The sequence below is a fragment of the Lissotriton helveticus genome, chromosome 10 (assembly GCF_964261635.1).
Source record: "Lissotriton helveticus chromosome 10, aLisHel1.1, whole genome shotgun sequence".
Classification (NCBI taxonomy): domain Eukaryota; kingdom Metazoa; phylum Chordata; class Amphibia; order Caudata; family Salamandridae; genus Lissotriton; species Lissotriton helveticus.
The window spans coordinates 573,371,668-573,386,124 of NC_136071.1; positions in this window are offsets into that span (position 1 = coordinate 573,371,668).

Below are 14,457 nucleotides of genomic sequence, written 5' to 3' on the forward strand. Positions count from 1 at the left end.
GCTCTTCTTGAGGGTTGATCATCCTGACCCCCGTCTGAGCTTTCCGATGAGTTCCATCCATTTGATTCATTGTCGGAGTTTTGTTCCGGTGCTGAATAGTGTTCCTTAGTGTAAGGATGCATACGTTCCTGGCAAAAACGTTTCAGATCTTTACCTAATTTTTGCAATTTGTTCTGCATTAGTCCTGTGACTCGTTAATCTCTTTGTTGATTTCCTCCAGTTTCTTTTTGAAGGATGAAATATGAACAGATTTCTTAAGATCATTTTCACAGACTTGTATCTGTACTAGTAGTTCATCTGAGAGTCGTTTTGCCGTTTTTACTATCAGGACTAAGTAACCTAAAGTGCATTCCCACGAGATGGAAGACCAATCTCGTCTAAATACAAGATCATGTAGGAAGATCCGAGGAGCGTTGTTCACCCATAGACGCCTTGGAGACGATTTTGAGCGTAAGTACTCCGTCATCATGATCCTATGGATAACTGTCCAAATTTGTTCTCTTTTTTTCTCTGTTACGTCCTCCCAATTATCTGTATGTGCAAGAACTTGCGTTAATTCCGAATTTTGTATCAATGGTTGTGCCTGTAGAATTTCATTAATATCGTTCTCCGTGAAGCTCAGTCCACAATTGTCCTCCATGCCCTTAGTTCACCAGTCGTTAGTTGTATAGATAGGTTCAAAACCACATTGGGTTTGAACCTTAAAAGGTTATCCCCCGCAGCTGCACGCTGCTTAATAATAGGTTTAATCAATAGAAAGGGGGGGAGGAATGACTGTCTATCCAGTTCCCCGTTGCAAGGTACCAAAAAATCAAAAGTGGGATGGACACTGGTAACCGCGTTACCTTGGTTTCTTACTTAAAAAACCCTCCTAAACACGGTGAGTTCGATCTTATGGGCGGTATATCTTTTTCTCCGCCCTACACTCGTGTTACGGCATAGTCATAGGGTTTGATAAGTTGTAATGTATGCCCACCTCAAACCTGAGGTAACCTCTGGTCCAGGGCGGTAGCGTCCAGAGATAAATTCGGTGGCCACATAATAATCAAACCTGCGGACAAGGGGGGAGGGATCGTTATCCTCGAGAAAGATGGTTACGATCAACAATGTCTCTCCCTTCTAAATGACAAAAAATTCTACAGGAAGATATTAACTGATCCAACATCACGATTACAAAATACAATCAAGATGATGATCCATGAAGCAGAAACCAATTCTTGGATATCACAAAAGGAAACAGATTTCCTCATGGCTAAGGAACCACGAACCCCCTTCTTCTATTCATTACCCAAAACCCATAAGAACAGATTCCCACCACCTGGACGCCCAATTGTTTCGGGCATAGGTTCTGTATTAGAACCCCTGTCGAGATTCGCTGATCAATTCCTGAAGCCAATAGTTCAAAAGACCCCAACGTACTTAAAGGATACTCGCGATTTACTTAACTGCTTAAAAGGATTGGACTTTGAAGAAGGTACCACATTACTGGTGGGACTTGATGTGGAATCCCTTTATACCAGCTTGCCACAAAAAGAAACTCTCCAAACATTAGAGAATATCCTATTTATGACTGACTGGAATTACCATACACCAAGACATTTTGTACTCAATTGCTGTCGGCTTGAACTCACAGAAAATTATTTTGAATACAACTGAACACTATTTATTCAGTGCCATGGAACTTCAGTGGCAGGGCTTTATGTGAGTGAATTTGAGTCTAAATACGTCTTGAACAACACTAACCCTTTCGCCTCGAACATATTGTTCTAGAGGCGTTACATAGATGATGTCATAATGTTGTGGAGGAACGATCAGGACCTGAATTTATTTATTCATTGGCTCAATCGACAAGATCAATGTCTCAAGTTCACCTTCACTGCAAGTGACAAATCTCTAGATTTTCTAGACATCACCATCTTTGTGGATAAAGGGAAGCTTGAAACGAAAACCTATTCCAAACCAACATCTAAGAATAGTCTTTTATCATACCAAAGCTTTCATCCTAAACCACTGCGTGACAATTTGCCATACAGTCAGTTCCTGAGACTAAGACGTAATTGTAGTCAAAATAACACCTACATCGCCCAAGCAAAAGAACTAAGTATGAAGCTGTTGAAGAGAAACTACCCTAGAAAGACAATTTCAAAATGCAGTAAGAGGGCAAAAAATCAACCGAGGGACTGTTTATTGGAAACCACAAGAAAAGACATCAATCCAGATTTAATGACGTGTGTTACAATGTTCAGTCCAGTAACATACACAGTCCAAAAAATCATAAAAAAGAACTGCCGCATCTTGACGACTGGAAAATTTGATTGGCCAAGACCTCGGTTTGCTAACAGAAGAACTAGCAACATAAGAGATATGCTGGTACATACTCGACCTCAACAACGCCGGACGGCAACTACAAAAAGGAACCTGGATATGATGCCAGTATCTGGCCACTATCCGTGCGGTATGTGTCTGGTTTGCAAACTAACGAAAGCTAGCAAAACGTTACAACTGAGTGAGACGTGTAAGTGGACACAAAGACAACACACTAACTGCAATTCGACACACGTGATATATTTAGTGACATGTCCGTGTGAAAAACAATATATCGGTATGACGACGAGAAAAGTTAAGATTCGGATTGGGGAACATAAGAGCAACATAAGAGCAAAGAAAAATACAACTAAATTATGCTCCCATTTCCTGGAACAGAATCATGACCCTGAGGATCTCCGATGGACAGTGATTGAGATGCTCACGAATAAAGGGCACAACTCTGATGCCATCCTCTTTGAGAGAGAACAAAGATGGGTTGACCGTCTGGGTACGTGTATAAATGGACTGAACGATAATGTACCGTGGCACCAGTTTAGTTAGCATAATGATGAAGTATGGGGAACCTGAACAATGATGCAGTGTGAACACTTGTGTGAACATACAATAATGTGAACAATGATAATAATTGTGCATGTAAATATAAGAACTTAACGTACTTCTCTCAATTAAGGAACTACTGATGAGGGTTTCCAGTAATGGAGACATGTATGCTTGGACTAGAATTTACATAACCACATACCCAAATGTAGCAAGATAATACCATATGACTGTGAAAATTAGACTTTGTTGGCATAATATCTGGCCCTAGAGAAGTGAGTTGGTGGTAAAGTACTTTTATCTCCATTAACATACTACTTAAGACTGCCAGAGGCACGAAGGTGCAATTCATTGAAAAATTACTCACACATAGAAATATGAATAACACGACAGTAAACCTTTGCAGCTTACTATACTTTATTTTTTGAGACATCCGATAGGATAGTATCATGTGAAATGAAGTGCAGTGTCTCTAAAAGCAGTGTTACAAAGATGTGAGACCTATAAAGTTAGTGGTAGTTACGATAGAGCGCTGAGAGTTTCCTCTCTCTATCTCTATCTTTGCTGACAAGAATAGTTAAAAGGCCCTTCGGAACGGAGTTTCCGTTTCCGGGGGCAGAGCCAGCACTAACGATGGAGCAAGTCCGAACGCGGGTGAGTATACTTTAAACTTCGTAACACATGTCTAGATTTTAGCGTTCTTTGGCTTTATTCTCAACGCTGCACATACTTTATCTTTACAGCCTGTGACCCGTTGATACCTCATCAAAGTAAAAAGAGGTAATTGTACCCTTTGTTACATTAGCAAGATAAGAGCAGTTACGCCGGGAAGGGGTGTTTTTAAAAAAATGTGTACCGCACTGTAATGGGTATAAACTCCATTCGTTTTCTTAAGCACGTCAATTTGATACATGCAGCTATACCCGGTCTTCCCGTAACAGACTTTTGGACAAATGAATAGTCAGCATTGAGAGACTTACCCCTGCCTCAGTGGAGGCGCCATGTACTTGAAATTGGAAATGAACTGTGTCTGGAGTGCAATTACCCTCATTGCCTCCCCACACAATAGATAAGATATTACAATATTAGAAATCGTTTTTCCACCTAGCATAGACCTAATGAGTTCACCATGCCCCCACCTAACCAGTCTAGTTATGGCGCAGTGACGCAATTTTTTAAGATGATAGCTCCCTAAAATGAGGGAATAATAATTTTTTGTTCATATTATAATGAATGAGTGTATGTCCATATTGCCTACATGCATATGTTTTTGTGTTACAGGTACAAGCGTAACCTCAACAAATGAATCTGTGGTGAACAAAATACCCACAGAAAAATACTACACAAATAGTGTAACTATTGCTTTATTTTAAACGTCCTGATGAATGCTCTACAGACCCGACTGGGCGAAGGAGAGCAGAAACATGTTGACATTTATTAAAGAGATATAACAGGATACAGTAGCACGGTTCCTGTGTTATACCCGACTCTTTTTAGTGACAGGCACCATCTGATTTATTAAAGTTCTTTACAGATGCAAGCTTGTTTTTTAATTTTTAATTTTTGTTTTTTGTGGGCACCGAATTTATCTCTGGACGCTACCGCGCTGGACCAGAGGTTACCTCAGGTTTGAAGTGGGCATACATTACAACTTATCAAACCCTATGACTATGCCGTAACACGAGTGTAGGGCGGAGAAAAAGATATACCGCCCATAAGATCGATCTCACCGTGTTTAGGAGGGTTTTTTAAGTAAGAAACCAAGGTAACGCGGTTACCAGTGTCCATCCCACTTTTTTGATTTTTTGGTACCTTGCAACAGGGAACTGGATGGACAGTCATTCCTCCCCCCCCTTTTGATTGATTAAACCCATACTCTGAATCCAGCCACATTGCTACCCCTCCCTTCAGAGAGTGAGGAAGTCAATAAACATGACTGTATCTTCCGGACTGAAGAAGAGACGAAAGGACCTGACTAATGTTCCCTTATCTGACCCACAAGGGGGAACTATATATCGATGAGTCTTGTTTTAAATTGCCATATGGCACCACAACTGCAGCTTATGCTATTACCACACTGAGGGCCTCATTATGATTGCAGATAATCCGCATACTCCGGGCCGGCGGAAGCCACCGCCGGCCCGGAGTATGCGGATTATCCGCCGCAGTGCAATAGAAGACCCACTGCCAGATCAGGATGGCGGTGGGAGTGCGGTTGGACCAGCGGCAGATGGCAGGTCCGTCCGCCGCTGATCCGCGGTGTGAGGAGGGCAATTTGGTGACGGTGTCTGCAAGACACCGTCAGCCAAATTAGGATTTGCACGAACACATGCTTTTCCGCCGTGGAAAAGCATGGGGAATTTGGCTTTTGGGGGCCCATTGCGGGCCCCCAGGGTGTCGGGGGTGGGGGGTGCACATGGGGGTACCTATGGTTCCCCCCAACATTTACATGCACAAAGCGGCAGGCACCGCGCGGTGCCTGCCGCTTTGTGCATGTAAATGTAACACATGCAGTTTTAACATTGCGGCGGGTGCTGCTTCAAGCAGCACCCGCCGCAACGTTAAAACATACAGGATGTGACCGCCAGGGTGGCGGTCACATCCTAATTAGCACGGAGGGACCGCCGCTGCCCCTGCGGACAGTCCCTCCACCTCTGGGGTGGCGACGGACGCAAGTCCGTTGCCATCCTAATCGGCCCCTGAGTACAGTAGTTGAGACATCACAGGTCCCTTATCAGTCGGCTCAAGCTGCTGAGCTTGCTGGCCTCATTCAAGCATGTGAATTGAGTCAGGGACTGGTTGTCAATATTTATACTGACAGCCAGTATGCCTTTAGGGTCGTGCATAATTTTGTGCAACTCTGGGCTGCGAGAGGGTTTCTTACTTCCCTTGGCACAAAAATCCAACATGGACACCTTATATTGAGGCTTTTGTCTGCTTTGACACTCCCTAAGAAATTGGCAATAGTAAAATGTAGTGCTCACAGGAAGATCACCAATGGTGAATGGAGGGGAAGTGCTTTTGCTGATCAGACAGCTAAGGACACGTCCCAGACAAAAATGAAAGGAATGTTTGTAGCAGGTCCAGCTAGGTGGGTTCCTGAGGTTGTTATATTTGAAGAAACTTTTGAAAGTGTAAAGGAGATACAAAGTGAAGCCACAATAGAAGAATAAGCGGTGTGACAGGAAAGTAAAGCACAATTGAATGATGAAGGATTTTGGATTGATAAATCAGGGAAACAGAGATGGATGTTGCCAGATGCATATGTTCTTCCTGTGGTTAATATGGCCCATGGTCCAGCCCATATTAGTGCTAAAGGCATTTGTAAATTGTTAGATACCGTATGACAGAATGACAATATCTCTAAGACAGCTGCACACTTAGTGAAGTACTGCATGGTATGCATGATGCATAATCCTGGGAAAGGTATCCCTACGCCACCTGGTAACTTTGCAGCACCCGCTTTTCCTTTTGAGGTCCTTCAAATGGACTATATAGTATTGGAGCGATGCAATAATTTGAAGTATGTTTTGGTGATTGTATGTGCATTCAGTAAATGGGTCGAGGGTTACCCCACCAAAAAATTATGGCCATTACGACTTCAAAAGTGCTCCTGAAGAAGTTTTTTCCTCATTTTGGCTTGCCCCGAGTGATAGCGGAAGTCATTTTCATGCAAAAGTGATTCAATTGATTTGTGGAGGTCTGCACATAAAGCAAACATTTCATGCTGCCAATCATCCACAGTAGGCGGGTTTGGTTGAGCAGTAGAATAGCACTCTTAAGCTCAAATTGGCAAGAATTCAGGAGACGACAGGGTTACAATGGCCAAATGCTTTACCGTTAGCACTTTTGTCAACAAGAACAGCTCATTTTAGAACAGGATTGTCACTGTATGAGGTCATGTTTGGACGCCCAGTAAATGTCTGGGACGTCCTGCGACCTCGTTGGTTCTCTGATATTGAGTACCCTGTGTTGTTGGATTATCTTGGCCAGGTAAAAGAAAGGTTACATATTATTCACCAACAGGTCAGGGATTCCCTGCCTTCCACCCCAGAGGGACCCAGCCATGATATTCTGCCTGGAGACTTCATATCGATTAAGAATTTTCCGCGCGGGAAGAGTTTGGAGCCGCAGTGGAAGGGGCCAGAGCAAGTGCTTTAAGTAATGCGCACCACAGTGAAAGTCGCTGGCCGTAAGAACTGGATCATGCAACCCATTTTCGCCGGGTCACTCTGCCTTTGCCTTAAGACCAGTGAGTAAAAGACGGCATTGGGGACTCCGAGTGCGAGACGGTGCCTCGGTTTGTCCCGTTCAGCGATGCCCAACGCACAAGTTACTTACCTTCGGTAACGATATATCTGTAAGAAACAGTAGTTAGTATTAGATTCCTTACCTTAGAATATCCCCAGGTGTCAGAGTGGATCCGGAAACGTTTGCGTAGCAGTACCCTTGCGTGTCGGTAGGCATCGTCTGCGGCTCTGCATCCGTCATCGGCGTACTTAGACGCCGCCCTCGCGCGCTGACGTCAGTTCTTAAACACAGCTTTTCCGTGCCAGAAACGCAGAGCCATGATAAAAACCAACACTGGTGCCATGAAACTAGGGCCCTGAAAGGGGATGACCTTAACCCTAGATATCGGTTCGTAGAACGGGGAGGATAGGTGGGGCTGTAAGGAATCCAATACTAACTACTGTTTCTTACAGATATACTGTTACCGAAGGTAAGTAACTTGTGCATCTGAAAGAAACAGGTTAGTATTAGATTCCTTACCTTAGAATAGATACCCCAGCAATACCAACCCCGGTGGTGGGTCTGCGAACCAATGATTACACCAGAAAGTCCTGGAGAACGGAATGGCCGAAAAAGCTTTCTCTCCGGACGTGGCTGTCCAGGCAGTAGTGTCTTGCAAGCATGTGCAGCGAGGGCCACGTAGCCGCCTGACAGATGTCCTGTAAGGGGACTCCCCGGCCCAGGGCAGCAGTAGCTGCCGTGGCTCGTGTGGAATGGGCACGAAGCCCCACAGGAGGCTCCTTTTGAGCCAAAGAGTAACAAGCCTTGATGCACAAGACGACCCATCGAGAAATGGTTAGTTTGTGCACCACCCGTTCCTTCTTGGCGCCCACGGAACCAACAAAGAGCTGGTCATCCACCCGGAACTGGCGTGTGCGATCCAAATAGAATGAGAGCGCACGTTTTGGGTCCAGACGGTGGAGCCTCTCTTCCTCTTTCGAGGGATGCGGCGGCGGAAAGAAGGTAGGCAACGTGATGGACTGCCCGATGTGGAAGGCGGTGACTACCTTGGGCAGGAAAGAGGGTCGCGTCCGCAACACAACTTTGTCCGGATGGACTGAAATGAAAGGAGGCTTAAAAGAAAGGGCCTGGGGCTCACTCACTCTCCTGGCAGAGGTGATGGCAACCAGGAAAGCGGTCTTCAGTGTAAGGAGGCGAAGAGGACAGTTATGAAGTGGCTCAAAGGGAGCGTACATCAGAAAAGTTAGAACAAGGTTCAAGTCCCACTGAGGCATCACGAGATGAACTGGAGGAAACATATGAGTGATGCCCTTCAAAAACCTATTTACAACTGGGGACTTGAACAAAGAGGGCTGATCAGGTAGCCTTAAGAAGGCGGAAATGGCCAAGAGGTAGCCCTTCAGAGTGCCCAGAGCAGAGCCCTGCTGGGCAAGAGAAAGAAGAAAGAGGAGAACCTCTGAAAGAGGGGCAGAAAGAGGATCCACAGCCTTTGCTGTGCACCATGCCACAAATGTGTTCCACCTGCAGGCCTATACCGATTTTGAGGAGGGACGCCTGGTTGCCAGAATGACATTACAGACTTCAGGAGGCAAGCCAAATGGCCTCAACTGCCGCCGGTCAATCTCCACGCATGTAAGTGGAGACTGGACAGGTTCGGGTGGAGGACCGTCCTCTGCTGCTACGACAGAATGCTGAGTAGCTTGGGATACCAAAACCTTTGAGCCCAGTCCGGAGCCACAAGGATGACTTGGGCCAGGTCGCTCCTGATCTTCTTCAGCACTCTGGGCAGAAGTGGTATAGGCGGAAAGGCGTACAACTGACCGCAACTCCACTCGTGACAAAAAGCGTCTCCGAGCGAGTGCCGCCTTGGAAATTCCAACGTGCTGAACTGATGACATTGCACGTTCTCTTCTGTGGCAAATAGATCTAACCAAGGCTCTCCCCACTGCTGAAAGAGGCCTTGCACCACATCCGAGTTCAGACGCCATTCGTGATCCATCATGCACCGACGTCTGAGTTTGTCCGCCCTGGCGTTCAGGGAACCTGCGAGGTGTTGAACCACCAGGGTCACGCCCTGATGTTCCAGCCACTGCCAGAGGTGCAGAGCCTCCTGGCATAGGGTCCACGACCCCACCCCGCCCTGTTTGTTGCAGTACCACATGGCAGTGGTGTTGTCCGTGAACACCTGCACTACACTCCCCCGGACAGAGGGGAGGAATACCTTCAGTGCAAGCCGGATCGCCCGCAGCTCCAGAAGGTTGAGCTGGGACTCCGCCGGAGACCAGAGGCCTCTGAAATCCTCCTCTCCCATGTGGCCTCCCCAGCCCTGGAGGGACGCGTCCGTCACAACTACGTGTTAGGGAGAGGGGTCTGCCGCTGACCCAATCCCGGTCCGTGAGCCACCACTGCCACTGTCTTGCAGTGCCCTCTGAGATCAAGACATGGTCGGACAAGTTGCCATGATGCTAGGCCCACTGAAACTTCAAGTCCCACTGCAGAGCCCGCATCCGCCACCGGGCGTGATGCACCAGAAGGATGCAGGAGGCCATCAGCCACTGAAGCCGCAGCGTCAACCTGACCGAGACTCGGGATAAAGGCTGAAAGATCAGAATCAGACCCTGAATATCCTGAACCCGATGTTCGGGAGGATAAACCCGAAACTGCGCCGAGTCTAGAACCGCTCCGATGCAGAGGAGCTTCTGAGAGGGACACAGGTGCGACTTCGGCACATTGATGGAGAACCCCAGCAGGTGCAGGAGGTCGGCCATAGTCTGGAGGTGGCTGACGACTGTCTGGGGCGAGCCCGCCTTCAACAACCAGTCATCGAGGTAGGGGAAGACTGAAACCCCTAACCTGCGAGGATGAGCTGCGACCACCGCCATCACTTTCGTGAACACCCGTGGTGTGCTGGTAAGGCCGAAGGGAAGCACGGTAAACTGAAAGTGCTCGTGGCCTACCGTGAACCGCAGGTAGCGCCGGTGGGCCGGCAGGACGGGGATGTGGAAATAAGCGTCCTGCAAGTCCAACGCTACCATCCAGTCTCCCGGGTCCAGGGCAGCTAAGACCTCAGCCAGTGTCAGCATCTTGAACCTCTCCATCCGGAGGAAGCCGTTGACGTTCCGCAGGTCCAAGATAGGGCGTAGGCCACTTTGCCCTTCTTGGGAACCAGAAAGTAGTGGGAATAACAACCACACCCTACTTCTGGCCCAGGAACGCGCTTGATGGCCCCCTTGGCCAAGAGGGTTGCAACTTCCTCTCGCAAAAGATTCAAGTGATCTCACGACACGCGGTGGTACTGCGGTGGCATGGCTGGAGGGGTCACCTCGAAGGGGAGGGAGTAGCCACTTCGGACGATTTGTAGCACCCCCCTGCCCGATGTGATGTTACGCCAGTGGAGGAGGTGATGGCGAACCCTGCCCCCCACTTGCGTCACGTGGGCCTGAAAGCTCGGACTAGGAGGGCTTTGAGACGGCTGCTGCAAGGGTAGATGTGGACTGGCCTCGCCCTATTCACCGGGCACCGCCACGGCGGTTACCACGTCCGCCACCGTGCTAGATGTTAGTCTGCGGCCCGTGGCTGGCAGGACGTGTGGGGCGCCCCTTCCTTGGCCACGAAAGGGGCTAAAGGCAGCAGATTTGACCGTAGCCCTGGAGTCCTTAAAGCGCTCAAGCGCACTGTCTGCCTTGTCGCCAAAGAGGCAACGGCCATCAAACGGCATGTCCATAAGGGTGTTTTGGACATCAGCCGAAAAGTTGGCGGACCTCAGCCAGGCGTGGCGACGAATTGCCACCGTCGTTGCCATTGCTCTACCCAGTGAGTCCGTTGTATCCAGCTCACATCGGATGTGTGATATCCGTGGGCTCTAGGCCCACATGCTGAGGAAATGAGCAGACACCAACACCGTGATCGTAGTTACTGGCAATGGCCACGAGTACGTGCACTCGGGCTTCTTTATTAGCAGGGCCCCTAATTGGTAGCACCTGTGTTGGATGGGTGTAGGTGATTGTGTGGGCCAGCCCCCGAGGGAGAGGCTAGCAAAGCATTCAACTGTGTCCAACAGGACACAACAGGATGGAGTACCGTGCCGCATCTCGACCCTCCGCACGGGCCTGGGAGAGTTTAGTCCGGGCCTCATCCGGACATTGTGGCAGCACGTCTGCGACCGTGTCCCACAGAGAGTGGGTATAACGGCCCAAGAGGCACGCAGTGTTAACAAACCGCAACCCCAAACTCAGTGAGGAGAACATCTTTTTGCCATACTGTTCGTACCTATTGGATTCCTGATCGGGGGAGCCGTCGGGAATGCGGTCTGAGAGTTAGAGGCCTGTATGACCAGGCTCTCGGGAGTGGGGTAGGTGGACAGGAAGCAAGGGTCGTCTGGAGCCGGGCGGTGGCATCTGGCCACGTTCCTATCTACAGGAGGACCTGTAGCGGGCCTGGACCAGGTGCCCAGAAGAACGTCAGACAAGGCCTCATTAAACGGCAACAGAGGCTCCGAAGAGCTTGCTTGCGGTTTAATGACCTCAGTGAGGAGGTTAATCCTCACGGCCGCGACGGGGAGTTCAAGGGATAAGGCCTTGGCCGCCCGCATCAACACCACACTATAGGCAGCCCCCTCCGCCGTAGCCACGGTAGGAGGGGAGACAAAACCAGTGTCTGGCGAAGTGTCCAAACCACTGGCATCCCCTAGCTCACCTGCCCAGTCCTGATAAGACTGGCACTCATGTGCCAGAGGGTCCTCAGACTCCTCCCAATCCACCTCGCCACCTTTCTCCTGGTACTCAGGGTCAAATGATGGGGCCGGATCATAGAAGAAAAAATCTCCCATCGGCGTCAAATGCGGCATCGAGCGACGCCACTCCGGCGTCGGAACCGGGTCGAGGGGAGGACCGGAGATGACGTCGTACGTGGACGGTGCCGGAGGCGACACCCTAGGGGCCGGCGCCGGCGAGGTCGTAAGGTCGACCGGCGACGACCCGGATCTGGATCCAGCAGGGCCCTGCGGCGCCGGGAATGAAGTCGCCGACGGAGCCGGGGCCGAAGCACCCGGCCCGCTTGGGCTCCCAGTCGGGGTTGCTTGGCCCGAAGGCGCCGCAGAACCTGACGGAGGAATGAGCGACCTCATGGCCGTGAGGAAGGCGTCGATCTCCTCCGGCGTTGCGTTCTGCTCAGGGACCGGCAGGTATGGAGCAGGACGAGACACCCGCGGCTCCGGCTGAGCCGCGTGGGTGGTGTCGCCTGAACCCCTGGCTGCGTCGCACGAGCGTCGGGGGGAGTAGGAAGAGCGATGTCGCTTCTTCGACTTCTTGTGCCTCTTACCTGAGGACTTGGAGCTCGAGGAGTGGTGACGATCCTCCGAGCCGTGATGACTCCTGCCTCGCGACCGATCCCTCAACCTCCTTCCGGACCGGGACCTCGATCGGCGCAGGGCCGACTGCTGGAGCTCGAGGCGCTTGCGGGACCGCTCCCACCTATCCTTCGACATCAAGGCTTGGCATTCAGGGCACGACTTGTCATCGTGGTCGGGCCCCAGGCAATGAACACCGGCGATGGGGGTCGGTAACCGACATCAGTCGGTTGCAGTCGACGCAGGGCTTGAACCCGGGCATCCCTACCGGCACCGTCCGAGTCGTTCGACTTAAAAAAAAAGATAAAAATAGTCGAAAAAGTTTAGTCAAAAATTGATTAAGGGTACCACTTTTTCCAGATCGGCGCTTGCTGGCGCGGAAAAAATAGGAACTGACGTCAGCGGGCGAGGGCGGCGTCTAAGTACTCCGGTGATGTCATCCCGGCGCCAACGACGACGGACGTGGAGCTGCAGACGACGCCTACCGACGCGCAAGGGTACTGCTACGCAAAAGTTTCCGGATCCAGTCTGACACCTGGGGATATTCTAAGGTAAGGAATCTAATACTAACCTGTTTCTTTCAGATTGATGTGTACACAAACAGATAAGGAACATGATGACGTGTTGAATGCAGCTGTTCCTCTGAGAATACGAGCTATCCAGGAGCCATTATTCGTTGATCATTCTGTGCCCGGGGCAACCACGCACAACTTGCGCCCTCGGCTTAGAGACGGTGCACCAAAACAATAGAAAGATTAGTTAGGGATGAACTGTGTAAGTTAGGATGTACTTTGTTATAGTACCAATGGAGTTAGTTCAGGTTGATGGGAGCTATGTGCACTGTTTGAACATTGGACCGGATAGATCGAAGTATACCATGAAGGTGTACCACCGTAATAGACTTGGGATACGAGCTTTGGACAGAGCAAGCTCCACCACCGGTGTTTAAGAGTGCCAACGCATTGATGGACAATAGGAGCCAATACCAGTGAGGCTCTGACAGACAATGGGAACTTCTATATTTCCTTTGCATTTTATCGCCCCATTCTATCATTCGTTATGCATCCTTTTGGTAGGTTGATTGCCGAGGAAGAGCAGCCGATGGTTCTTGTTGCTCAACATAATGGGGTGTGGACCCCTAAAAGAAAATTGATTGATGTGTTGCCTGCAGTTTTGTTGATTACAATATTATGTAGGGAATTGTGTGTTTTTGAAAATGCTTATAGCGTACCTTAACACAGTGAAGGTAAAGGTATTTCTTCAAAAAGAAATAATAGAGAAGCTTCAAGTAATATATTCCTGGGGACGCATAAGAGATTCTTCGGTAATGGAACTGCATGCTAACCCACTGATTGTTTTACTAGTTTATGGACTGCAAATCCATTATCTTTACTGAATTATACATATACTGAACCCCCTGACTTTGTACAGATAAAAGGAGTGTTGGATCTGGTTATTCAGGACCATGCTTGTACCATCTGGGAGGGTTATCTTGGCTGTGATAACACCTATTGTGATAATATATATGGAAGAACAAAATATAACATTAGTAGGTTGGCATTACAAAAATTGACAATACCCCGGCAAGCTGGTCATTATCCTGCTTGTTGTCCTATTATCAACAGTACTGACACGTAGTTGTACATAAGTTGTTCTGGATTAGTGCTGTATAAAGGGACAATCCCTTTGGTAAGAGCAGATGATCCAAGTACTGCTGGAATAAATACTCAATATTCTGCAGTGGATTCTGATAGCCCCATTTATGTACATCCAGGGTTTTCTTCTTGTCTAATGGGACATACTCTAATGTTCATAACAGGACAAAAGATGTGGCCCTTGGGATGGTGTTGCCCTTGGGCGTGCCCTGTAAAAGTGCAAGACCTAAGGTGAAAAGAACGTTGATGAAGGAGTTTTGTGAGGGAGTCACAGATATTGAGATAAATAATTACAGTAATGGTATTACCTTTGGATATATTATGTCTTCTATCTTTACA